Raw genomic sequence first — 26,163 nt, forward strand, 5'->3', positions numbered from 1 at the left:
GGCCCTCTCTTGTTTTTAACTGTATTTAACGTCTTATGCTGTAGAGTTGATAAGTCTGACAGACTATACAATGATTAAGTTGTTAAAATATATCCAAGCTCGGGGCAGGAAAAAAATCTTTTTATGCCTTTCCCTTCTTTCCTGTTATAAAAGTAGCAATTACTCATCAGACGCTAACATAAGAGAGGTAAAAAGGCTGTTTCCGCTACTGTTAAAAAAACTCTCAGTTCAAAGTACTGCATTTAGATATGCTTGTAAAGAGACTCACAGGACTCTGGTAGATTATTGTAATCTGGTTACTGGTTGTCTTGATACCTGCCCTCAGATAATGACCTGAAAGATCTACAGGTTCAGCTTAGACCTTTCAGATGGATAAGGCATATAATAAGGGTGGCCAGTTAAGAGCAGATTTATAACCACAACACCATTCTTGATGACATCTGATCATTGAAATATTGGACTTCAGCCAGAGATCAGATCTACCATAGGGCTTGGCACATTGTACAGCTACTCACGCTTCAACAAGCTATGAAAATCCATTGAACTCAACAAACTTCAAATCAATTTTACAGTAATTTATTTAAGCACTGTGCTTTAGAAAAAAAGCAGAGGGCTATTGATTTTTTTTTCTCTTCCGGATTGTTGTACAGTCTTAACAATGAATGCCAGAGAATTTGGGGGGGATTTTAATGGCATGCATCCCGTCTGCATATTGTATGCATGTGGCACAGATGTGGTTTCATTGAATATCACCCCTTGTGGCACCACTGCATACTGTACAGACTGATTATTACAAGCTATTCTTCACCCACAACACTTGGACCAGAGCTTAACAGAACATTATGAACTGTTTTCTCACTGATCTTGAAAGAAGTACAGATTTTGTTCTATATATGCATGGCTTGTAAACTGTGAGGGCTGAGCAATATGCATGTTTCTTGTCATCCACACAGCTGTTGTTCATTACTATAGAAATACACACGAGGTTCCTTTTTGCGGCAGACTCTTATAAGGATTTGAGAGCTGTGCACTGCAAAAATAAAGGTGAGAGGATAAGACCACTACACCTTTGATATGACGTTACTTGCAAATGTTTCGGCAACAGGAGCAATTTTCATCTTTATGAAACAAATATATTTTTACTTTTTTTAATATGCAATAGAAAATTCACTGAAAAGACAATACTGAGTCTTTTTTACTTTAAGTCCTCTCTAATCACAGCATGAGATGCATTTAAGCACAATGCAGATGCAAACTGTTGCAGGCTTCACATTGTGAATATTTCTGGCTTAGTACGTGCCTTGATAGGACGTTTATTAACATAGTGGTGCTCAACAGTTTTTTTCCCCCCCAACGCATGGTAAGCCTGATTTTCTGTATAGGATGTGCCTACTGTATATTATCATCACACTGTATCATCGCACCTTGAAGGTGACCAAGCATCAGAAATGACCCCATCTCTTGACAAATGTCAGGCTTTTGGTTCTCGATCGCCCATTCCAAAAAGCTTTATTCCCGAATGGAAAACCTGTCTAGATGCGGTAATACAAAAACATTTCAGGCCCAAGTTTTAAAAAAATATTATTTATACGGTTAGCTTATGGTAGTCAGTTGGGAAACAAAATTGAAAGGCATTGATCAGAGGGAAAACATAAGCTTCTCTCCTAAAACTTGATCCCAATTTAGGTGACAAACTGCATATGGGTTATTCCCATTGTTCCTGATCACTCAGACTTATGCTGCAGATGACAACTGCTTGAAATCCATCAGCAGAAACGCAAAGTACTCCTTGAAAAATTAAACCATTCACTTCTGAGCCCATGACTTGCTCTGTTCTTCTGCAATTCTTCTTGCAGAACAGGAGCAAACTAATAATATTGCAATAATTAAATAAAGGAACAATCCAATAAACTCCACAATTATAAAGACCATAATGGCATTTATAAACCAGATGCAGAGGAGAGAAGGTACATTGTAAGACCTTGACATGTCTAGTGTACTAATAGCTTCCTTGACCTTATTCTGGTGAAGAAGGCACTATCTCCCCACTTAGTTTTATTTAGTGTCCCCAAACAAAAAAGCTGTAACATGTAGTAAAAGCAGACAATAATGTATCTGCTGAAGTGTGAAGACTTTATGAATAGGGCATTTGGATTCTTTAAACCTGAAGAGAACAGACTTCTTACTGTTGTTTCTTAAATGGTAACGATGACCAGAGTGCCCCATTTATTCAAAAACAAGAACTGCATTACACTTCCTATGGGGTCAGCTATTCATCTCTCTCTTCAGTGATGCTTAAGCACAGGATACCATTTGACTGATACGCAGCGAATCAGGAAAGAGTTCAGATGAAATACAGGAACTTCAAAAAAGCCACACAGAAGTGTCACCGAGCTTGAAAATCAGTCATTGATATGTTTTGTAACGCCAGTAACTGAGAAAAATGAGCTTCACATTCTGCACCACAGTTTTTACCCACGCTTGCATGTAAGAACAAGACAGATGATGCAGAGAAAAAGATTAGAAATTGGGACAGGGTTCAGACTGGCTTTGCATGAGGTAGGCAACACAAAATAATTCATACAACAGCTCAGCTATGACAACATTATCGAGCACACTACTAAACAGACATCCTATTCACCAAAAGAATTCAGGAAGACAGAAGGATATTTTAAACATAAGAAATAATGTTGTCATTATCAAATGACTCTAACGCAAACAGCAGACATTCAACAGGTTTACGTAGTTGCACACCTGAGCTCACATTCCTGTTTGTGTGCAAATGTAAGGGCTTGCAGGAAAAAAAGCCTGCCAAGCTTTACATTTTAAGAAAAGATTCTGTAACAAAATCAGAAGTCTCATCGAATTGATTCTTGCAAAAATCTATAACTTGATCACTGCACTTGAGAAGAATTCATAGATAAGAACTGGAGTCCACGCGTTCGCTATTTTGTTAAACTATGACCCCAGTTAACCTTTCTTTTTCATTATCCTGTTTGTGATCAGACTTCCTCTCCTCTTCAAGGTGCTGACGTTTTGCATAACAGGCAAGATGACCCTGATACATGTAGTCTGTGCATGGGTGTGCACAAAAGGAGTATTCCCCATTGAGTGCTATGGAAACAGAACACTCATTGAAGCGGTCAGATGCCATTACTGCAATCTAGAGAGCTCCAAAACAGGCTCTCACTGCTAATCCTTTCCACTTCCTGTTTAGAAAACACACCCACTTCTCCCTACAGTCAGGTGGCAGGAAAGCAACAGAGATGCCTTGTATGTTAATTGTGTGCACAATTGTACAAATAAAAACAGTCTAAACAACACTGCAAAAAAGGCAAATGACAAACAGTGGAAAAGGTTCTTCACTGTACACTTCACAGTTACTAGTTTGAGAAATTCAGACAAATATTCCTACAAGGATGCCCAAGGGAAAATCATTTTGCTCCTGGAATTTCCCCATAATAATCCTAAAAAGGAAAAGCCACTTTACACCACTAACTCTGTTGCAACCTTTTCACCCTCCATACAGGAGAAATCACTGCTTACACATGGACTGAAATAAGTCCCTGCACACTTTGATATCGTCTCATTTACCTAAGGAATTCATAAACTGCAGAATGTCCCCCTTGAACATATACATTACAGACTGTTTTTACTTTATTATCTTGGATACATGCCAGTGCCATCTGCTGTCTATTGTCCATGTAGGATGGTAGTTTGATTTTAGACAGAAGAGTTTACAGCAGCCTCTGACTTTAATGAGTGCTGTAACTGATGACAATGTAGGGAGAGCAAGCAGTGGTTGGAAATCACACATATATAAAACACACAACTAGAAATTAATGCCATCTCACTAAAACATCAGAGTCTACTAAGCATCCGACACTGAAGAGCATCTATATATCTATAGTGTATGCAAGCTAGCAACACAAACTCTGATCCTCAAATCTGGCTTTCCAATTCAAATACATAACTGTAAATGTTAATGAAAATGCAATGTTTTGATGAAAAAAAATGTTGAATGCCCCAGTATTTTCCATGATACACAAGGCAGCACTAGAACACACTAATTTAAATGAACAATTTCAGTCTAGTATACAGGAAAGCATCAGCTAAACATAAATCAGATTAAAAAATGTACTTTATTTACAATACATTATTTTAAGCTCACAAAGTGCCACTTAATTAAGAGATAGGAAGGGGGACAGAAGTTTAAAATCTTCTTCTTATGTGGTTTTTCAGCTTCATAAAAACACCACCAAAGGTTGGTACAAAAGACAGCTTTTTCACTAACAATGTTTTCTGCACTCAACAGCAATTTCTGGCATGTTTTTGGAAACCACTATTTTCTTTGCATTTTATGATCCCTGATTGGTTGCTCTTTGAGAGCGGCCATCACAAAAGAAAAATAAAGTAACTGAGGAAAGTGCTGGAGACACAAAAGGAAACAAATACGCTTTAGCGCTCGTTAATTTCACACGAGATAGCAAGAGCCTCAGAAACCAGGCTCTAAAAAATTGCAGCACTGTTTCTGCATGTTGCGATCACCTTGAGCGATTTGTGGTTTGCTCTCTCGGCTCATTTTCTGAAATTTGCACAACGCACAGATGATTGCTCTTGGCTTTTTTCCAGGAGGTGTGGGTCTTCAGTTCGCAGTAACATTTAAATTTGCGTGGAAATCATCATTCTACAGTTGTCACAGAATTTCTTTACAATATGTGGTTCTGATTGCAGTTCACCAAGCAAAACACCCTGGAATGGACCAGTGACTAGTGTGGAAACCAAGCTTGAGCTTCATACCAATTGCACTTCTGTCTGAACAAAATGGTGTACATTAAGGCTTCAATTCCTGTGCTTTCTGGATTTCACCCCATCTGTTCTTTTAGTTACTTAATGGAACTCCTAATGTACGTTAGCACTATCAAATTTGACTAAAATAACATGCTGTACAGTATGTATGTTCACTTACAACCTTTCCACAACGGAGGAATTTCTCTTACCTCGAGAAAACACAAAACTCTAGCGAAGCAGTCTCCATCCTTGGTATCTGAGAGTGTCCAATCCACCAGTTTGAAAGGTTAGCTTTAAATCACCAATATCTAAATTGTAACTAACTTAACTCAAATAAGAAGGGTGTGTTTAATTAAATATCATGTGAAATTAAAAACAGAATAACTTTCAGGTCTTATGGACCAGAGCTCCTTTAATTCAACAACTGACATACTTATTTGATCAATAACTTTGAAGGCTATAAGATCTTCAGATGATTTAGAACCTTACTTGATGAGAGACCTTATAGGAATTCATGGGAAAATTCTCCACAATAATCTGTACGATTTATTCTTTGCCCGTCAAATTTAGATAACTAGCTGCCACATGGAGAATGATGAAGGGCAGACAGGTTTCTCTGATCTTTCGTCTTTTGTCATGATACACGCTCTGCAGCGCCTTACAGGGCGATCAGCACCGAATGGAGGTGGCTCATTTCTCACTAACATTCTCATAAGAATATAGGCACCTTGAAGGTCGCTGAGGATCTCTTCTTTACTAGCAACCAAGAGCACTCTAGATGACCAATACCACTACTGCCCCCTGCGGCTCTCAAGCCAATCGTGTGCCACTGCTTGGGGAATCCCAGTCTAAGTCTACTAGTAACCAACCAGTACTTATTGGAGGAAAGGCACATTTCTCAATGACATTATCATGAGTCTGTAGGCACCTGGAAGTAGCAGAGGATCTCTTCTTTGCTTGGAACCAAGAGCACTCTAGATGACTAATACCACCACTTCCCCCTGCAGCTCTCAGCCAATCATGTGCCACTGCTTAGGAAATCCCAGTCAAAGTCAACTAGTAACTGACCAAGGCTCAGGCTCAATCTCAATCAATAATACATGCCATACTGCTTTGGCTCAGGCTCCTTTATTGGTTCAGACAATAAAGGATCTATTTGATTTGCCTATCACAATCATGACAAAAATACTTAATTCATTAAAAAATCTACATAATATAAACGTTTTTGCCCAACTTCCCTCTGAAAGTGCTGCAGTAACATGCATATCTTTATTTCTCAATTGCCAGCATGTAATTTGTGGCAAATTACTCCAAATCTCTGATCCATTACTATTCTGCGGAACATCCAATTAGAAGATCAATCTTTACATAGATGAAACTGCTAAACAAAATATTTACTTAAATAAAATAAGCTGCACCCGTTTGGCTGCAATGACCAGAAACTTGAACTTGAATGTTACAATTAGAACACACATAACTAGGTTTATTGGTTGCCTCCATTTGACTGGGATCATCCCAGGATTTAGCATTCTGGTTTCAGATACAGAAAACATATGATGTTACAGCAAATTTGACAGATCAATAATAATTTGAAAATGAGTAAAGGAATCTATCGGTAAAAATCAGGCATATCTCTCCCCCAAACGCTGTCCTTCTTACCAGGAAGAAAAGAAAAAAAAATCTAATTCAAAATACTTGCAAAAGGGATACCACCCAACACACACACTCTTAAAAAGCTATCTAAGACGTACTGTACACTCAGTTAGTAATGTGCATCAACCCTGGAATTACTTTGCATTGTGAAAACATAAATAAAACCACTCAACAAAGGGTAGCATAAAGAGCACTAAAAAGACTAAAACTGCTGTAGCCATGCACATTATGGCATCGAGTATGAAAATCCTATCATGTAAGAATCATGAGCAAAATATCGTAATCAGTAAAAATAAATACCTTCAAATTCCACGGATGAATGGATGCGTTGCAAATAGCCAGCTTGTCCCTAAGCCAACTGCCAGTAACAGACAGCAGCAAGTTTCCCCACAAGCGCCACCCCGTACCGAAACCCTCAAGCGGTGAGAGAGGGGTCTCGGGCATCTCACTGGACTTCCAACAGACTGGCTGCCTACCTACCTAGCTTTCAAAGAAATCCTATAAATGACTGAAATTTCACCTTAAAAGCCCACAGGGTTTTCCAAAATGGCTTGCAGGCAGCAAAACCAAACTCAATACAACATGGAAAATCGTACAAGGCACCTCATTTAAATTATCGCATTCAGTTTTGGTCACCATGATACAAAACAGATATTGCTGCGCTGGAGTCAGACGAGAGACGCAAGAGCAGGTACTTCTGTGGGTTAAAAGTAATGTTTAACACTGACAGGCTAAGTGAACTGAAGCTTTTTAGTCTTTTATTAAAAAAAAGACTATGAGTGAACCGGATTCAGAGATTTAAAATTCTCAAAGGCGTTGCCAAAAGCCAAGCCAATGGACCACTTCAGAATCAACACTGAAATAAAAACTACATGGAACACAAAGGGTAAATGATAAGGCATATTTTGATTTTGAGATGACTTTTAATGAATTTTCACATTTCAGGCACTGGACATTCAGAGAAACATGCGATGTTTCTTATTTTGAATAGGTTACTAAATAGAAGAAGTACAGAAAGGGCTGAATTCTCACATTGGGGTGATGAAATTAGCAGAGTATCATAGGCATTGGTACTGCTCTTAATTTATATCAATGAACTAGATTCTAGTACACTTTTATAAACTAGTTATATATTATATACATTTAGAAGGATGAGCAAATACTGCAAATTCACGTTGAATGTGGATAATTGCAGGATCTTGCATGCAGGTGGTAAAAAACTAAAAATGCGAAATGGGAAACAGCTAGAAGACTGAGCTGATCGTTTTGACATCAATTACATCTTTTAAACAATGCGGGGAAGCAACTAAAAACTCAAGTAAATGCTAGGATTTATCGTTAAAAGTGTAGAATTTAAATCAAGGGATGTTGTGTTACAATTGTACATCACACTAATAAGCCCTCATTTAGACTTTTGTGTACAATAGTGGTCACAACACTTTCGAAAAGATATTGCTCTCTTTTCATTCCAGAGAAGAGCCACCAGATACATTGCAGGTCTTAAGGGAATGTTGTACACTGACAAGTTGAAGGAACTGATCCTTTTAAGTTCTAAACAGAGAAGATTACAAGGGGACATAATAAAAGTATTAAAAATCCTCATCAACTATGCTGTTGATAACAATACCCTGGCTTGTTTCATGGAACAGCTGGATGAGATCCACTGATCAATTAACTACCAACGACCGAGCAGGCTGAATGGGTCAAATAGACTCCTCTCATTTGTAACCTCCTTTAGGTTCATATGGAAGTGCACTTAAATCAGAAAAGAGGAGGCACTTCTTTGAGGGAATCTGGCACAAGCTAGACTGTCATGTAGTCGAATTTGATACCCTGGCTTTGTTCAAAAATGGCTGGATGAGGTTCTTGGATCACTCAGCTACTAAAACACAAACACGTTACATGGGCCAAATGGCCTCATCTCATATCCTTATGTAGTAAGCCTATTCAAAGCAGTTTCATGAACACAGTGAAACAATTCTTCATTGGCAACAACAGTACACTGGTGTAGTACAGTACGTAACAGCAGGCATCCTGGGTATTTTATACAACAGGAATGCACAGCCAAACTTTTGGCGGTACAGCATATGTAAGTGTCCTCTGTTGTCTATGAAAACTTAATATCCATGATCCCATTTCCAAATTTACCAAATTTCATTGAGACCAACAGATGCTTGAATAAACCAGCTAACATCACAAGATTTAGTTCCCTTTCCGAGTTGTATTAAAGTAACAGGTTCAGGTCAATGGCTTCCAGCAGCCTTAAAAATTCATTTGGATTCTCTTGAAACAACTGTGACTTTGATCTAAAGCAAACTTCTATTCAAGAACCAATGGCTAGCAGTAATCTGATATCTAGATATTATTTCATAATTCCCAGAAAATAGCCAACTGCTCTGAAGGTAAGCAATTAATTTCTGCTTGAATGCAAAGCCTCAGTCCCAAAGGTCACCTTTTCAGTCTGTTTTGGCAATGGTGTCAAACTGCATTACTCTAAACAAAGGTCACAAATTCGACTTCCATAGAAATCTTTTGTCAGCCCCCTTAATTTCAGCAAAGATACATTACAATGTTGCCCAGAAAAGTTATTTAAAATTAAAAAATGTATTTCTTTAGTGTCTAAAATGAAAATGACTAAAACATTGACAACAGAGAATGACACACCCAGCTTCCATCAGAATAGGGTGCAGTAATTACCTAAGATCAGGTCACGTACTGCTTTATGATACGCACTTTTGTAATGTAATCCCCATCTGTGAATTGGCTTCATCACTCTGTTCTCCTCCCCACTAATAGCTGATGTGTGGGGAGCGTTCTGGCACACTATGGCTGCCATCGCATCATCAAGGTGGATGCTGCACATTGGTGGTGGTGGAGGGGAGTCCCCATTACCTGTAAAGCGCTTTGAGTGGAGTGTCCAGATAAATGCTATATAAAAGTGTAAGCAATTATTATTATAATTATTATGTGCAAAAGGTCCAGGCAAAAGCTGACAACCTCAATCCATTTATATTGTAAAAGAGTAACTAGCTGGCATAATTCAGTGCATTGCATTGAGCAGCTGTGAAAATGCTACTCCCAGATTTTTTCATCTGTAGTGAATTCTATTTTGTAAGCATAGAATTCTCCAAAGCACCTTTCTGTCTTCAATTCTAGTGATTTTCCTTGTATAGGTTACTTATTTTTACTGTTTTAAAAGGTTTTTTGATCTATTGAACCATGAAAGACTTCAGTAAAAAAAAGTCTGTATAGTTAGAGTGTAAAAAAAATACAAATTTCTGTGTCTGTCAGCAGCAAAGATCAAAGTAATTTTATTGACAGTAACTAGGCATGTTTATGCTGATTTGGTACATGTCTAATATTGCTTTTCGCATCTTATGGAAAAAAACAAACTTGTGATAAAAATCTGACGTTCGTTGAAAGCATGTTAAAAAAGGAAATAAAGTATTTTGGAACCTCAGCATTAATTGTTCAGTGAGAATATAGGTTCACAACATAAAAGGCTCAAAGTCAAGATATTTGTTATCATTCCATTAACTGTTAATTTTTTTCAGGATGCCAAGATATTAAACCTTCTTCATACACTTCCACAACACTTTCATCAGAACAGGATGATAATGGTCTCCAGATATTGAACTGTAACCTCTATGAGAAATTAGGCTGGATTCTAGTGTCTCTCTTCTGATAACACTCTAATAAGCTGTGTCCCTGTACACATTTGTGAGAGAATATCTCATGGTCAGTGCAAATATCATGAACTACTCAGTATCTTTCAATACCACAAAAATACTGTTATAACATAATTCAGGGGAAACAAAACCCACACAGCACGAAACACATTACAAAGCCAAGCAGATGTGCAGTAGCAGAACACTTTTTCACAAAACAGTTGCAGGTGAAACAAGGAAATAGAATTGTAAAAGTAGTGGCAGCTATTCTGCAACACATGTTAACACGTCTCGCCTCAAAGACCACTGAACCATTAAAACTCTTAAATATGCCTTAGGCAACACAGCAAAGACGCAGCTAAAGGTTATCTACAGGTTAACTGACAGAGCTGCTGGGGGCTTCCGTGAGAATGAAGACGTGTACCGTAGTTGTGGAGATAAGAGCAAATATACCATAGGTTTCTGAGGGTTTGCGAATTATCATACTTAGACACCAAGAGGCATTAAAACGCAACAAATGAGTATTGGAACCAATAGCATTTGTCGAGCTTTTAAAGTTTCCAAGTACATTTTCTGCGAAGGTGTGAAGAACTACATTTGGTCTCCTCCCCAGTTGATGACAGACTAGCTGAGGTGCTCTTGCATGCGGTGACACGCGACTCGCCCATCATTTACCTATCACAATTGTAAACCGCGGTTTGAATAGAGAACGGAGAATTGCAACCAAATGATCACCTGAGAAACTAAACAATCAAACGACACCGACCGCATTCGGCGTATACAAAACCATGGAACCAGCTTACTGCGGTTCAAATGTAAATGTATGCTTATTAAGTTCATTATAACCCCAGATTTTGGCAAAAGTGGTATGAAAGAGTTCTGAACAAACGCAAAAATGAAATCGCCGTCCAACATCTCAATGAATAATTGTGTTCGCGTGTCCAAGCAATGATAACTTCGACTATTCAAATCTCATACTTTCTGTATGAAACACGTGCCGTTTTAAAGAGAAAAGATTTTTTGTTTCCGAGCAACCCACGACTCCGAAACTCATTGTAGAATAAACATGTTGCAGAATATCAGAATAAACATAAGATTACAACTCTGCTCTTGAATCTCGCTAGTTTTGCGCATAAAACAAAGAGTTATATGCAGAAATGCTTTGATCATATTACAATCTACGGTACTTAAAGAGCAGTCATTCCTTCCTAAATCTGACGTACAGTATTTCGCTTCTAGGAAAAGCATGTGTCTGTAACTGTTTAGTCTCGGCCTTCCTTCTCAGCAGGTGTCGATAATAAGTAACGAAGGTTAAAGTCATAAACATATGGGAGAAAGATTAAACGGGGGGATGGGAAAAGGTTTTGTCCAGTCGTGTTTGCGTTTCGGGGATGAGAGATAATGTACATGCATTCAAACTAAGATGACCATGAAAAATAGCAGCAGAAGCGGTTCTGCTGGGCGGATCGTAGAAACCCAATTCTTTATTTCCAGAACCCTACGAGCCGCGTATCACCCAGGACCTAGAATGATGTAAATGTCATTCAAATATACAGTCGGCTCGAAACCAGACAGCTGACCGTATCGAAAATACATCAATTACAGCAAATGCAATTATGTGGATTACTCTGGTGAATAATGTACTTTTTGTGGTGCTGAAGTCGAGCTAAAATGATGAAGACTAGGCACTTTCTCAGTATCTACTGTATATTGCACTGTACTGGTTGAACTCGCTTTAGATTCTAATAAATTCTAAAGGTTACACAATAAAACATGCATAAAAAATTTAAAGGCACCTCGACTCCCATTCTATCAAATGCTATTCTGAAATATATGCTATTGCCTCCAGAGTACGTATCAACGTGGATCTAATTAATTCAATAGAAATAAAAGAACAAAAATATTGGTTATATTTTTACCTGTTAAAACATCACGAAGTTTCGGCGGGGATGTGAAAAGATGGCTCTGCTCCCCTCTTCCAACAGATTAGCTATGGTATTGCTTTGCTTCGTAACGTGAAGCAAAAAATCTCACAATTGACAAGACGTATAAAACGGTGACCTACTTCCGAAGTAGCATGCTTCAAGATAATATTCATGCGCTGCATTCGCGAAACCTGCTGTTGCAGCCTGGCATTTTAAGGCTCATCTTTTAAATTAAAATACAGGAACTTTGGCTGGTTCTAAATACCCGCATCTCATGCAGCTAACGGTTAAGGTCTGGCATGAAGAGGTAACACAATTAAGTTGTCGCTTTCACAGCCAGCTGCTAGTACCTTCGGAAAAAAAAAACGTTTTGCATTCCCCCTTGATCGTCGGAATTTTCCTTGCTGAGTAAAATGCGATGCTCGTCGTTACAGTATCCAATCCACCGATTTCATCGTGCCTCCTTTGCTAAAAGTTACCGTGTCCCTCCCATCGGAAAACCTCGAAAGAGAGCCAAAATGACAGATTTTATATGGATTTTAATCTGAAAGTTCCGTGCAGCCAAAAGTGCAAAACGCAGCTCGATTCCTTCTTCCTGATTAGGGCTCCAATCGGAGAAGCTCTGATTTTAATAAAACTTCATCTCGGCCAATTGGGCCGCACACGCACAGCGTCTGACATCCCTACCCGCCAATCACAACGTGACATTTTACTTTTTCTCTCTTCTTTAATACAAGTTATTTTAGAATCCACCCTCCATCGCTCGGCTTCTTCTTCGGCTCTGGTCTCTCTTTTCTGTGTTCCTTAAAGCGCCCGCACGGCAGAGAAACCTCAATGGTGCAAGATCCATCATCATCTTCATCGACCTCATAATCTTCATCATTATCGGATCACCTCACAGCTTGAAGGGAAACAAGGGTAGCTGTAACAAGGCCATATTAGTTGGTTTCACCGTTAAATTGACATTATTTGACCACTAATCTACTTGTATTTAAGGGATCAATACCCCCAAATTAAAACACAAGCAATGAATGAAATGCATGAAATGACCATCTTGTAGCTCACTCGTTTAAATACCGAGGTTGAAACCTTAACGCTTTTAGTTGGTATTAAAGATCTTTTTTTAAATATAATGCTTAAGAGCCACATTACACCCTTTGCAATCCCTTGTGTTTCAACAATCTAAAATGATCGATCAATGGTTTATTTTTCGTAGTTCAGTGAATTCAATGAAGACAAATGTACAGGTGCACTTCTTTCCTCTTAAAAGCCGCCGTGCTCAAATCCTCAGTACTCTCATTCAGGTGCTGTCAAAGTCTTTGTTAATTACTCCGCCTGCACAAATTTACCTCCTAGAACAAGATGACATGACATATTTCTAATTAGCCGTACAATACCCACATCAACCTAAAAGCTGTTAGTCTAGTAAAGCATTAAACATTAAAACTGTAGAGTTTTATGCTTTTCGTTTAACTGGCTGGAGAATACACTCCTTGTACACATTTTACCCGTCTCAAAAATGTAACTGCAGTAACAACGACCTTAAATAAGTAACTCCTCGGTTTCACACATGCTTGAGAACAAAGGAATTCTGTCACAATTTGCGTGATCAAGCGAATGATTTAGCATGCAGTAAAGTAAAAAAAAAAACACCACGATTCAAACAAAATGCCACACTTCCCTTGTGTTAACGTGCAGTTCATAGGAACTGAATGTTTTATCCTTGTGTAAAGAAAAAGTTTTTCATTCTTTATTGTCAACATAGAAAAAAAAACGTTTTTTCGCCTATTATAAGATTTGTTTTAAGGACACCAAAGAGCAAATTCCAGGTCAAAACTAGCAACAGATCCGCAGATTAAGCCACCTGCAGATTTCCGTGAGCTAAGCCTACACTGACGGGAAGGGCGTGGTGCCTGAATCATCAGAATTTACGGGATGAATCAAAACTGAGTTATTCCACGTTTCACGATTTTGACTCCTCAACTAAGGGAAACCCCAGCCGGACTCCAATGTGTCTCCTAAAATGATTTGATCATTTGCAGTTCTGAAAATCCAGTATTCGCCTGTGATGTCGGTTTATTTTGATTTTATGTTAATCCACCCAACACATCTATCAAATCGGAAACATATTCGTCTTCATCTTAATAAAATTCATGAAATTCATGTGCGGATTTTGTCACCCAGTACTGATCCCGACAATCAGGCTATTTGTTTTAAGAAGCTGCTAGCCAGGCAGAATTAAGGTAACACACAAGGCCTAAATTACAAAGAAGGGGAATTATACAATACATGGAAAATGGAAAATCTTATATTTGTATAAATACAAAAATTCTGCATTTGGTGTGGTTTAAACTGTTTACAATAAAAGGGATACAGTTTGGAAACACGTTTGTCGTGAAGTGACAACATGATTAATAAATTAATTGTAACTGAACAAGATCACAATCATTTTCCAACGTTCCGACAACTGCATAAAGAACTACATCTTGGGCATCTTGGCCATATCTACTTGCGGCCATATATCTTGAAAACCGATTTCAGCTTCCTCAGGTTATGTGTGTAAGAATACCCTATTTTAAAAATAAACTGCAAATATCTGATATCAATTAGACATAAAAAGCTTAAGTACAGACTATAAGGTTTACTGACAAGCAGAATATCCAGAGGGTCTATGACTCACAGCAGGTGTTTTGCCCCACTTGTTACTGTAATGCATGCTCAAAAAGACAATATATATACGGGTATTATTGTAAACCCGTGCCTGAAACTGTCGGAATCCTTAAATCAATTGCTGGGAAAAGTGCTGAGCGAATTTCACTCTCTTGGTCTCCGACTCATTTAGTAGAATCCTATAATTTACAATCGAGCTATTATCTCGCCAAAATTATAACTTCCACAAAGCAACACGACAAGATACTGCATATCAATGGTACCAGTGTTCCCATGCGTAGATCACCAAGGGGCAGGAACAAGCCGACCAGAATTAAGGATTTGATCGCATACGGAAAAACTGAACTGCGTTTTTCTATTGAGAAAGGCAAAGAAAAGTTTGGTGACTAGTGCTCAAAAATTATGTTTCATTAACAGATCTGAAATGGCAGCGTTCGAGGTTATTAATTTCCTGAGATTTCTGTCCTTGAGGAACCATCGTTAGCATTGTCTTAAATCGTGCGTATTTTTGCGATCAATAGCGCAGTTGATCTCATGAGCGGAGCAAACCCAGAACACAAAGAAAATAGCGGACGTCGGGGGAAATAAAACCAAAAACAGAATCAGTCGGTTGTACAAACCTAAAGTATATTCACACATTTCACCAAATTTAATCATTTTAAAAATGCCAGGGGTTAGATTAATTCTATAATAGAACGCCGCAAATCCAGCTAAAAAGCAAGAGACGTTTCACCCTTCGCGAATATTACAGTCCCAGCGAGGCACAAGTACAGTCGATTAATAATAAAAGGTCTACTACACTACACTGGCATTTCCTAATGTGTTTCACCCATAGGTATGAAATAATGCCAACAAAACCAAGAAATTAACATTTTCATTACAAGGCCGTGAACAAAAATCAGTAAACTGGCACCAAAAACTATTGTCCAAAATTTTGCAGATTAGCTCAATTGCTCAATTTTTAATTACAACATAATACACAAATACAGTCTTTTACAGTTGTGAAATTATGCTTTGCCTTTAAAAAAATGTAAAAAAATATATAAACTTTTTGTGAAAGGTGCAGTTTGCTTAGATTAGTAGCATTTAAACAACCTCCACCTTATAAATGATTAATCCTTATGATTAGACTGTTTATTTTAATAGGCTCTTACTACTTTCATCTATCTTGCCAATGATACTGATGGGAAGAAAAGTAGCTAAAACTGTGCTGGTCCTTTACAGCATGAAGCTGAATGTGTTCCTTTAGTTACCATGTTACAAAAATGCTGACGCTCTGAAATCAGTCCAAATAACAGAAAAGAGAGACCAGGTGCATTCATGTTCTGAAAGGAATGTTCTCCTCCTTACAATCTGAACAAATTGAATCTCCTCAATCTTGAACAGAGAAATTTGTGAGGGAACCTAATTCAAGTACTCAAAATCCTTAAGGGGCGCTAACAATATCAACCCACTGGAGTTCTTCAGAACAATGAAACACGACTCAGAGGGCTGACATGGAAACTACAGTATGAGGAAAATAAGTTTGGAACTGAGATCAGGGAAGCCTTTTACGCACAAAGGCTTTTGATGGGTCTGGAGCAAGCTACAGTACCTAGTCATGTTGTTGAAGTTTATATTACTTCTTTTTTTAAAAAAAAGGACTCACTAGATCTCTGGATCAATTCACTTCCAGTAACCACTGATCTACACTTGCCAAAAACAGTCCTCTTCTCATTTGTAACCTATCTTTATCTTCAACTATTTCTTACACTCTTTCGCTATGATCGCATTGTGATGTAGTGATAGTGGCTCCATGTGTTGACTCCATCTTGGCTCAAATTGTGGGCGACGGAGTGGCCCTGCGCCAAGCTGGCAGCTGAGGGACCGGGAGGTGCTGCAGAATTAGACACACCTGGGCTGAATTAGTGGTCAGTGGCGGCTGGATGCAGAGGATTCCCTGCACGCTCAGTGTGGAGAATGCTGACTGGGAGGGACAGGGACAGAAAGAGAGCAGTTGGAAGGCTGGGAGAGGCAGTAGAGAGAGCCTCATGCTGGCTCTGGAACAAGAGAGAACCAGTTCCTCCCAGCCTCCAGCTTAACTCCTTTCCCTGTGGACCCACCAGCAGGAGGGTGTTACAGATAAGGGTCAAAGCGCCTGCTGAACGCTGGATTCCATCTGATTACATCAATTCCCGGCCAGCAGCAATAGTCAGTGCACCTACTGACTAAGGAGAGCATCAGTAGATGTATATAAGAAGTACAGAATTCAACAGGAGGAGAACAAAGCTGTTAGGATAGACTCTCCATGGAATCAGTAATGCCTCTGAGTGTAATCGAGGGGGCTGTAAGAGAGCAGTCGGTTGAGAGGAATTCAGGCTGAGCCTAGACTCCCAACAGGACAGGAAAGTCCAACAGCCTGCTGCTGTGCCATACTTGGTGGTTCAGTTACAAGAAGCGGAGAAAGGAAGACCTGGAACAAGGAGTCTGCTCAGTCTTCCTCAAAAGGGAACCAGCTTCAGAGGCAGAATCCTGGAAGTCCAGCACAGTCCAAGCACAGTAATTGTAATGCCAGCCCACTAAGACACCAGAAGGTCATGTGACCCAGCGAGCGTGAGCAACCTTGAAGGAAGGCTGCAACAGGCCTAGAATGGCCACAAAAAAGGAAAGTTGCCCTTGATTGAGAGGCAGACAGTGTCAGACCAGAAGAAAGACAGGCTCTGGTCGGAAGGAGGAGGTGTGTGCTGACCTGTAAGTAAGCCTGTGACTTAGCCGCGGTTTGAAAGGGTTTCAGTTTGTGTTACAGCAGCACCCACCACTGACCTGCAGTGAAGGAGTTAGGCTTTTGATCACCTGCTGCAACAGTGCCAAGTGATCAAGATTACCCAGAGCCTGCAGAGGTCAGGTTGCTAACAGCAGACTGAAGGGCTGTAGGGATCAGCCCAGTTTGCAGTGTCATACACTACCAGTAATGAGTCAATTATCCTGATAAACACACCAGTTAAAAAACATTAATGTAGCAGAATTTGTTTTCCAAATATACAGTAGAATATACAGAGCTTTAAGGATGTAATGATTTCCAGCTGTCTCATTCATTCGTGTTATTACTTATTAGATATTGCAACATGCTACTAATCTATGAAGCCTATGCTTGTTCCACATACAACCCCAACAACATTGTGTAGTTTACAGTGGTTAGGAATACAATACATTACTGATGCATTAAAACTGTTGTCTTTTACAAACTGGTCTATCGCAAGTTTCTAGATTTATGACACTAAAACTCTGGCATAATGCCTTGATTATTCTGCATTTCAAATGAGGATATACAGATAAGCAGTGTCATGGAGGTCATGTACAAACAAAGCCAGGCTATTCTACCTGCTGTTGTACAAACTGTGTCTGATTTGGCCACAGATGACCTTTGCAGAGACAATGTCATGTTTAGTCTTCAGGGGATTTTTTTTCCTCCTATACTGAAGCTCTGCTGTGGTGCACAACTGTGTACTAACTGTTCAAGCAGATACAGGAAGTTTTCTACTTCTGTGCCGTGTCATGTAAAAAAGTCCCAGCACTTATTGAGAACTACCATCTTTTGAAAAAGGAAAAACTCTTGCCTGCACCTTTCTGAACAAAATGTGGTTTCTGCAACAATGAGCGCTCTTAAAGGAGGATTAACCACAAGGTGCTGTTTTCATGTATGTTCCAACGAACAGTAAGACATTAATGGAACAGCTGGGTACATTCTCATGTAGACAATTCAGTCATAATCAGAAACTCAAAACCAAGACTATCGCAAACTGCCTAAAGGGTGCCCTGGCTGCGATTCCAAGATTCCTTAAGTGTTGACAGAAATTTCAACTTGATGGTTCTGATAACACAATGGTAATGCAGCCAGTTCTGTTGGATTCAGACGAATAAGATGTGCTCTCTATTCTGAGTCTGAGCACAAAGTTTCATCTCGAGGGATTAAACAGCAAAAAACAAGGACGTCTCTGCATTATAGAAGAGATTTATGCATAATTATTTGAAACTCAACCTTGTGTTAATGGCGTACAATTTAATGATGGGCCTGAAAAGAAAGAAAGCATCTATCTGCTCCCTTAAACAGATATAAATTCAGTTCCTCCAGAGAATGCTTCAAATTACAAATGAGCAATTAGTAACATGTTAATAGTGTCTTTGATGAGGTGGGCAGATTGAATAACTGCCATTTAACACTTTCTAAAATGAATATGTAATGCCTAACAATTTATGAATGAGTATTTTTTTACATCAGACATAACTTGTAGTTTAACTTGAAGAAATAGATCTCATTCTTTTAACATATGATGTATAAGCTTTGATACACTTCAATATCAGTTACATTTTCTGCGGCATGTTTTCTACAGCCTTTAGCATTATTTCATATGTATTGTAAGGGCTCCTTGAATTTGTTTTCTTTGCTACTGTGTTTTTTTTTTCTTCAGACGTGACCCTCAAAGCGCTGTTTATATTATTTCCTGAAAAAAAAATCAGCCAAAGGCAAAAAACAAACTGCCAAGCGCACAAAAAGACCTTTAAGAAAAGTAATTCTGCAATGTTGCGCGGGACTTACTGTACATCCCAAAGAAACATTTCCAGGGAAACTAGGAGTCTAAGGTGTGGCAAGTATTACTGTTAGTACAAATCTTTCCTGACAGAGGTACAGTAACAGTTTTAACTGAAAATAAGGGAGAGAGATAGCAAAATAAACCAAATTCTGTAATCTGTATTTGGATCTGCATCCTGACATTGTGCCCTAAAGGACAGAAGGTTGATATAAATGCACTAAAAACGTTTACTTACATTTCAGGATCCCAAAATAATTTAATCTGAGTTTGACCGCTTTCCAAAAATGTGCTATTTCAAAATTATTTCTAAAAGTATTTGAAGTGCACTGTACAGTGTTTTCCATCTACTGTATGCATTATCAAAATGTCTCCTGCTCTCTGTGAGGGTCACAGCAAACTGGGGCCCATCCTAAAAACACAGCAGACAGGGCAGAACAACAGCCAGGATATGACAGAATTTCCGACATGGGGCACAAGGGTACAAGCTGTGATATTTATAAATCTAATATTTGGATATATATGCATCTATACAGTAAACCCACGAAAACAGTGTTTTAATAATAATGTTTCTTTATTAACCCTATACAATTTCTTGCATTAGGAATTCGTCTTTTCGCATACCCCAGCTTTTCTCCATGAGACACAGACACACAGACAAGGAGAGAGCTTGGGGTCAGAGCGCAGGGTCAGCCATTGTACGGCGCCCCTGGAGCAGTTGGGGTTAAGGGCCTTGCTCAGGGGCCCAACGCAGTAGGAATCCTCTGCCGGCTGCGGGATTTGAACCGGCAACCTTCCAGGCACAGGCGCAGATCCTTAGCTACAGAGCTACCGCTCAGCCCCATATGGACCATTTATGCACTTTAATGTTAGTGCAATGCCCTGCTGTCTTTTAAGAGGATGAGGGTTAATTATTAATGGAGTGAATTTATCAGGACGTAGCAGGTGAAGCTGTCACATCAGGATATCAGAACTGTCTGAATTTGACCAAGGCAGTATCACTCACATTCTCTTCTTCCAAAGACAATGGGGAGAGATTCCTATTTCACAGGTCCAAGGTCCATCCTAATTTAGTCAAATATAAGTTATCCTTTATTAAAGAAATATGAACGGAAGATAACATTTGAGGTGAGAAAGGAAAACTTGTGATTATTGCTTCTGTTACAAAGAAAACACCAAAAACAATTGTTTCAGAAATACTGCCTTAAAGTTACATCTTTGGTTCTGGGACTAAAAAACTTTTTTTTTTTTTTGCACAATCCTTGCATTACAAAATGAAAATTTGTGATTCACTGGAATGCCCTTAGGCAACACCATGCAAGAGCAAACTACCCAGCTATTTTGCTATTTTTCTACACCACATGAACGCAGAAATGAAGGCATCTTTGTCATCTTGATAAGCTATAGGAAAGGCTGTAAAATGTGTTGTAAAGGTTTTCAGACTTCCTAGTGCTACACCAATTCCTGGAACCTAAAGTGAAATCACACAGATGTAAAAGACAATGACAGAGGTCACTAGTTCCAGTGAAGGCAGTGATCAGAAGGCACCTGTGTTTTGCTGTCTGAATGTGCCAGTTCAGGGCTGAAGTGAAGAAAACTACAACAGCTGAGAAGTCTTATGTATATCTCTTTTCCATGACACTATGAAGTCTACAAACTCACACGCATACAAAGGGAACTACGTTTACTCCAATGCAAAATCAATACACTGCCTTATCTTGTCTGTTTGGAAACTTGATCAAAGATATAATTCATGGTGGAAAAACCCAGGGCAGCAGGATCATTGCATTATCTACCAATTACTGGCATTTCCCTGAGTCTTGGGAACTTCTGTCACAAGAATGGTTACAGACAAGAGAGGGCCATTCATCCCATATAACCTGTTTAGTAGCTAGTGGCTAAGTGATCTGAGAATCTCATCCAGCCATTTCATGAATGAAGTCGGAGTATCTGCTTCAGCAACATGACTAGCTAACTTGTCACACTCTAACAACCTTTTGTGTAAAGATGTTCCTCCTGGGGTCACTTTTAAAAGCACTTCCACATCGTTTCCACTTGTGTCCTCTGGTTTGTGTTTCCTGGATGATCCTGAAGAAGTCCAATGCATGAGCACTGAGGCATTTTTTGTGTTTGTCCTGACACTGCAGCCCTGACAAAAGCAGACATGTGTCACCTGTGTGGGCAGATCAGCCTGCAATTGTCCCTGTGCAATTCAACCTTTAAACCTGAAATTCCCAAGAACCTTCAGTGGGTTGAAAAGTATTCTAGATGTTCTCCGTTTCCAAAATTAAACAGTATGAAACAATTCTAGACTAATTATAGTCACGTCATGTGCCCAAAAAAGAGAGGATAGAAGGTGTCACAAAAATACAAGAACCGTCTTTTAAAACATACAACTGTATTGTATTGTATAAGTTCTTATCAGGAATGTATGTTTTTTAAATTGACAAGCTACTGCCTCTCACAGTTGACAACTCCAAAGCAGACTTTCAAATTTAGGCTGCATTTATTTTCACCCATTTTCTCTCTCATACTTGTTCATTATGATTTTTTTTCTTTTTTTCTCATAAAACTGGAAAAACTTGCTTCTTAATGAATATGAATCTGTCATGCACAGATGAGCCCTAACATCAGCACTAATATAAAATGTCTTGACCATGTGTTTTCCCCTGGTCAAAGGCAAGCAAGATGATGCAAACTGCAACAGACCTTAAGCCACTGGTCTTAAAATATTGATCCTGGTCTCATGTTTCCAGACATGTTGTCCTTTTATGAAGGACACAACGGCAATAACTACAACTAACTCACAACCAATGGGCATTTTCGTGTGGTGTTAAATCACATGCCTGGGCACATCTAGGAAGCAACAGAAGGACAAACATTAAAAAATCAACACCTTGCTGGAAGAAAAGCACTACATCCAATATTATATCTGTATGTTTCAATGCAGAAAGCCAGGAGTGGAGAATTCATTCTCACAGGGATCTCAGATATGACCTGACACAGTTCCCCTATAGTATATCATGTGGCTGCTGTAGTTTTGGCACTCTGAATCATGAAAAAGCCTAATTACAGCATGTTCCAAAACATTACATATCGCTACATGATGCCCACATCTGTCTCAGCTCTGCTTCCAAAGGTCTGCAAAAAGCTGAACACATTGTGCCTCTCCAGACCAAGAAGACAGGCTGTTTTGCAAAGCTTTGAAATGAAGAGCAGTAGCTTCTTAAATATAAGTGTTTAGTTCTGAAATACTTAAGCTTGACTGGCAGAAAGAACAACTTAAATTCTACTTCTACTACAAAAGCTGCTTATTTATCCTTATAAAGCTGGGATGAAGCTGCTTTCCAAAGTTATAGAGCCCTTTAAACAGAAGCTAAAAGCCTTAAAGATCACTACAAATTTAGGGACATTTCATTTGAGGTGCAAAAAAAAGGGGAAAAAAATTTTATCCATTAACAAGTTCAATAAGAAAAAAACACAATTTATACAGGTTGCCCTGATCCTTACTGGTGCATATCAAGTTAAATAAACATTACCTCATTCATTGAGGTAATGAATAATAGGTCAAGAATGAATAATAATAGTATCATTCATATTTGTTATTAAAAAAAAATACATTTTAAAATATTTCAAAGGTTTAAATCATTTGGAATCAATTTTCAAAAGGATGTATTAAAGGAAAGGAAAGTCTAGGTCATACTACTGATGATCAATGAAATCTATACTTTTCTACAAAATAACTCTAAATGCATCATCTCAGGAAAACAAACTGAACCATTATGTCATGATGAGCAATACAACCAATATGAAATGAAAGCATGAAATTACAACAAAACATGTTTTAAAGATATAGGGCAGGGGGCTCAGCCCATGTATTAGGTAGTTTCAGCCCAGCAGGTCTTAGAAGTGACCAAAAAAATATTAGTTCCTAAAGTCTTACAACACTATAAAAGTAATATTTTAAGTAAATGATTTTAACTTAAGAGGTTATTATATCTGGAATAAAAAGCGTTATATGTTTCATCCATCAAAGACATCACTGCATCACTTGCTTGAGAGACTGCACTGGGGCTTTTCAGGATTAAAACCCTGGTACAGAAGATAAATAACTGTGTCAGGAACACCTTAAGAGATGGGAATCTGGAAAAACTTTGTTTTTCCAATCTTTTCAAACACACTGAAATGTCTCCTCCTGTGTGAAAATGAAGTTTCATTATGAACTTTTGAATTCACAGTGGACAAAACAACGTTCCTCATCAAGATTAAGAAAAGTATAAACATTTGTTTTCCATTCATTTTTCTGTTCGATTATCTGCATTGTAAACCCACTAAAATACCAAAGCAGTAAAGCCTAACAAAACTGATCTTAATATTTTATGTAATATCCTGGCGAACTGTGCTCTTCATGCATAAAAATACCTGGAAACTTGAATTGGTCAAGGTAATCTATCAAATAAGAGCTGCACTGCAAGATTACAGGACAAAATGCTAAAGCACTCCCACATGTCTGCATTTAAACTCTACTTATCACAAGTTACTTTTATGGACATTTAATAAATGACAGCGGGTGACAGCCTCTGCCCTTTTAAGGAGGAGGAGGGTAGTCTCTTCCTGGCAGCTGTAGAGAGTCCTTCCAGTAAGTTAAGGTGGGATGGCAATTTCCTGAGGGGGAAAATGCATGAGGGCTCAGAATTTCTGCTGAAGCAGAATTCTTGGAATTGGGAAAGTGGAAGTAAGATTTTCTGTGTAAAGGAAGAATGTAACATGAGAGAAAAACAAAGGAAAGTCTGTTGTTCCAGAACCTTCAATAAGAAATGAATGAACTGCTTTTCAGGACTTAAAAAGTATCCCCTGGAAAACATCTGGATATCTTCAGGTCTGTTCCCCACTTTCCTACACCATGCTCTGAAATGCCTCTCTCGATGAAAGAGAAATTACTTATGGTAAATAACTGACCTACCAAGCCAGATTTGCCACATTTTGGTGTGAATATGATGATTTTGCTATTTGAAGGTAACATGAGTGTAAAAAAAAAAACAACATTCAGATACCTGAAACCCAGTTCATAATCCGTTTGTTTGCATTTGAAAATACGAAGGATTAACGAATGACTCACACTGACATGCCATCAACAGTTTCCAGTCTATACCATAAGTGCACAGATATAACTTTTCAAAACCTCCAGCATGTTAATCGGACTGCACAAATGTTCTTAAAATGACATAAAGATTTTAGACCTTCAAGTAGGTACCTGCATCAGCATGCGTACGCTGCAAAGGAAAAGGTAAAGTTTAATTCCTTGCTTAAAGGTAAAGAAAAGAAATACAACATATCAGCTGTTGAGCCTTCTTCACACATCTGAAGAAGGCTCCATAACCAGAACGTTGTGTGAACCTTCACTTGGTCCTACCCAGATTTTAGACTGTACGTTAAACGTAGTTATTGTTATCAATGATAAGGAAAAGGGAATCATGTAATGCAAGATTTCATCACAGGATTCAGCCGTTGTTCCCCTGATTCATGTTCATCATTGCCAAAAAGGAGCTCTTTGATTAAACCCAACTTGTATGCCCATGCTTACCCAGGTAAATCTGAGGACACTGAGAGGTTTGCCTGTGCCTTGCTTTGCAACTCTGTCTGTTGGTCAATGACTTCTGCAACAAAGCCAACCCAGCCTAAAGCTCAAAGCATCAATTTCCTCTTTTAGTTCTGTCTCTTGTCCTGTAGGTGAAGATGCCACATGTCGCCTAGGCAAACTACACCCAGGACATGCACTGCCAGAATAAGAAATACTTCTTTACAGTAAGCTTTTTAATAAATCATAGCAATGTAACTTAACATGTTACTTGTGCCTTCACTCCCCAATCCTGCAGTTCTTTACAAACCCCGCCAGTTCCAGGCAATCTTGAGGAGTAATACAGACTAGGATCCAAATCAGGTTTTTGATGGCCAGTTTTCTATGGCATTCAGAGAAACGACACAAGTGAAAGTGGGATATTATTTTATCTTTTTTTCTGGTCATAGCCTCTGTGGACTGTAACCGACTCCATACTGGCAGTGTCCTCAAGATGCGCTCTAAAGCCATGGGGCCATTTGTGGGAAACGCACAAGGTTTCAGCACACAAAATAGCTGCATCAACAAGCCTGATGGAAATTAGGCTAATTGGGCATACATTTTTTAAAAAGCATCACCAGATTAAGAAATAAGCAGACAATAAATACACAAATGTCCACAAGAGATCAAATGAAAAGGCTTGTGAAATCCAATTTCCAAAGGCATCATATGTCCATGTTGTGACCAACCCCCCCAGCATTTCCACCACTGGCACCGGACACTGTGTAGGCATTTCTGTCAGGGTCTGGGGACAAGAATACAGCAGGGACAGTTACTTCTGACTGAAACAGCACAAATCAGTAGCTGAACATCCCTCACATTTTGTAGCCTCCCTACTGCTTTCCAAGAAACAGAGCACACCATGTCTTCATGTAATTTGAGCTAACTCCTCCCTGGTAGTAACTGCAAGAAACTTTGCTGGGCTGTCCAGAGACCTTACTGATATACTGTTGACAACAGGAGGGGGTACTTCCACAACTGGCAGGGAAACTGCCTTTTTGAAAGCCACACAAAAATGCATTTGCTGGTAAAGGACAACACTGTTCCAACAACACAGCTTACTACGACTTTTATTAGAACCTTTTTTCTGTTTAGAAATTCAATAATGAATACCTTAGTGGATTAAACAAATGTCTGCCCCTAATTTCTATTATTATAGGAACACCAAAAAAATGTGGCATATTCAAGTCAAACAAATCAGAACCTGAAGAAGGCTCTTTGGCCGAAACAGTTTGTTTCTTTTCTTCTCTTTTCAGCATGGAATAAACCTT

At 38.8% G+C, this 26,163-nt stretch overlaps 1 protein-coding gene across 4 annotated transcripts in view; it reads right to left on the reverse strand.

The window, feature by feature from the left end:
* Positions 1–26,163, reverse strand: part of bahd1 (bromo adjacent homology domain containing 1) — a 54,112-nt gene that overhangs the window by 14,942 nt on the left and 13,007 nt on the right. Inside the window, exon 1 of one of the 4 annotated variants that reach the window (XM_088925992.1) lies at positions 12,032–12,106. The exons of 2 other annotated variants lie outside the window; for them this stretch is intronic. The gene's annotated coding sequence lies outside the window, so the exon portion shown is untranslated. Of the gene's footprint in view, positions 1–12,031; positions 12,107–26,163 lie in introns of those variants that run through there. One more of the 4 variants, XM_088925990.1, reaches the window with a different exon arrangement.

The sequence above is a fragment of the Atractosteus spatula genome, chromosome 9, assembly GCF_055471065.1.
Source record: "Atractosteus spatula isolate fAtrSpa1 chromosome 9, fAtrSpa1.hap1, whole genome shotgun sequence".
Classification (NCBI taxonomy): Eukaryota; Metazoa; Chordata; class Actinopteri; order Semionotiformes; family Lepisosteidae; genus Atractosteus; species Atractosteus spatula.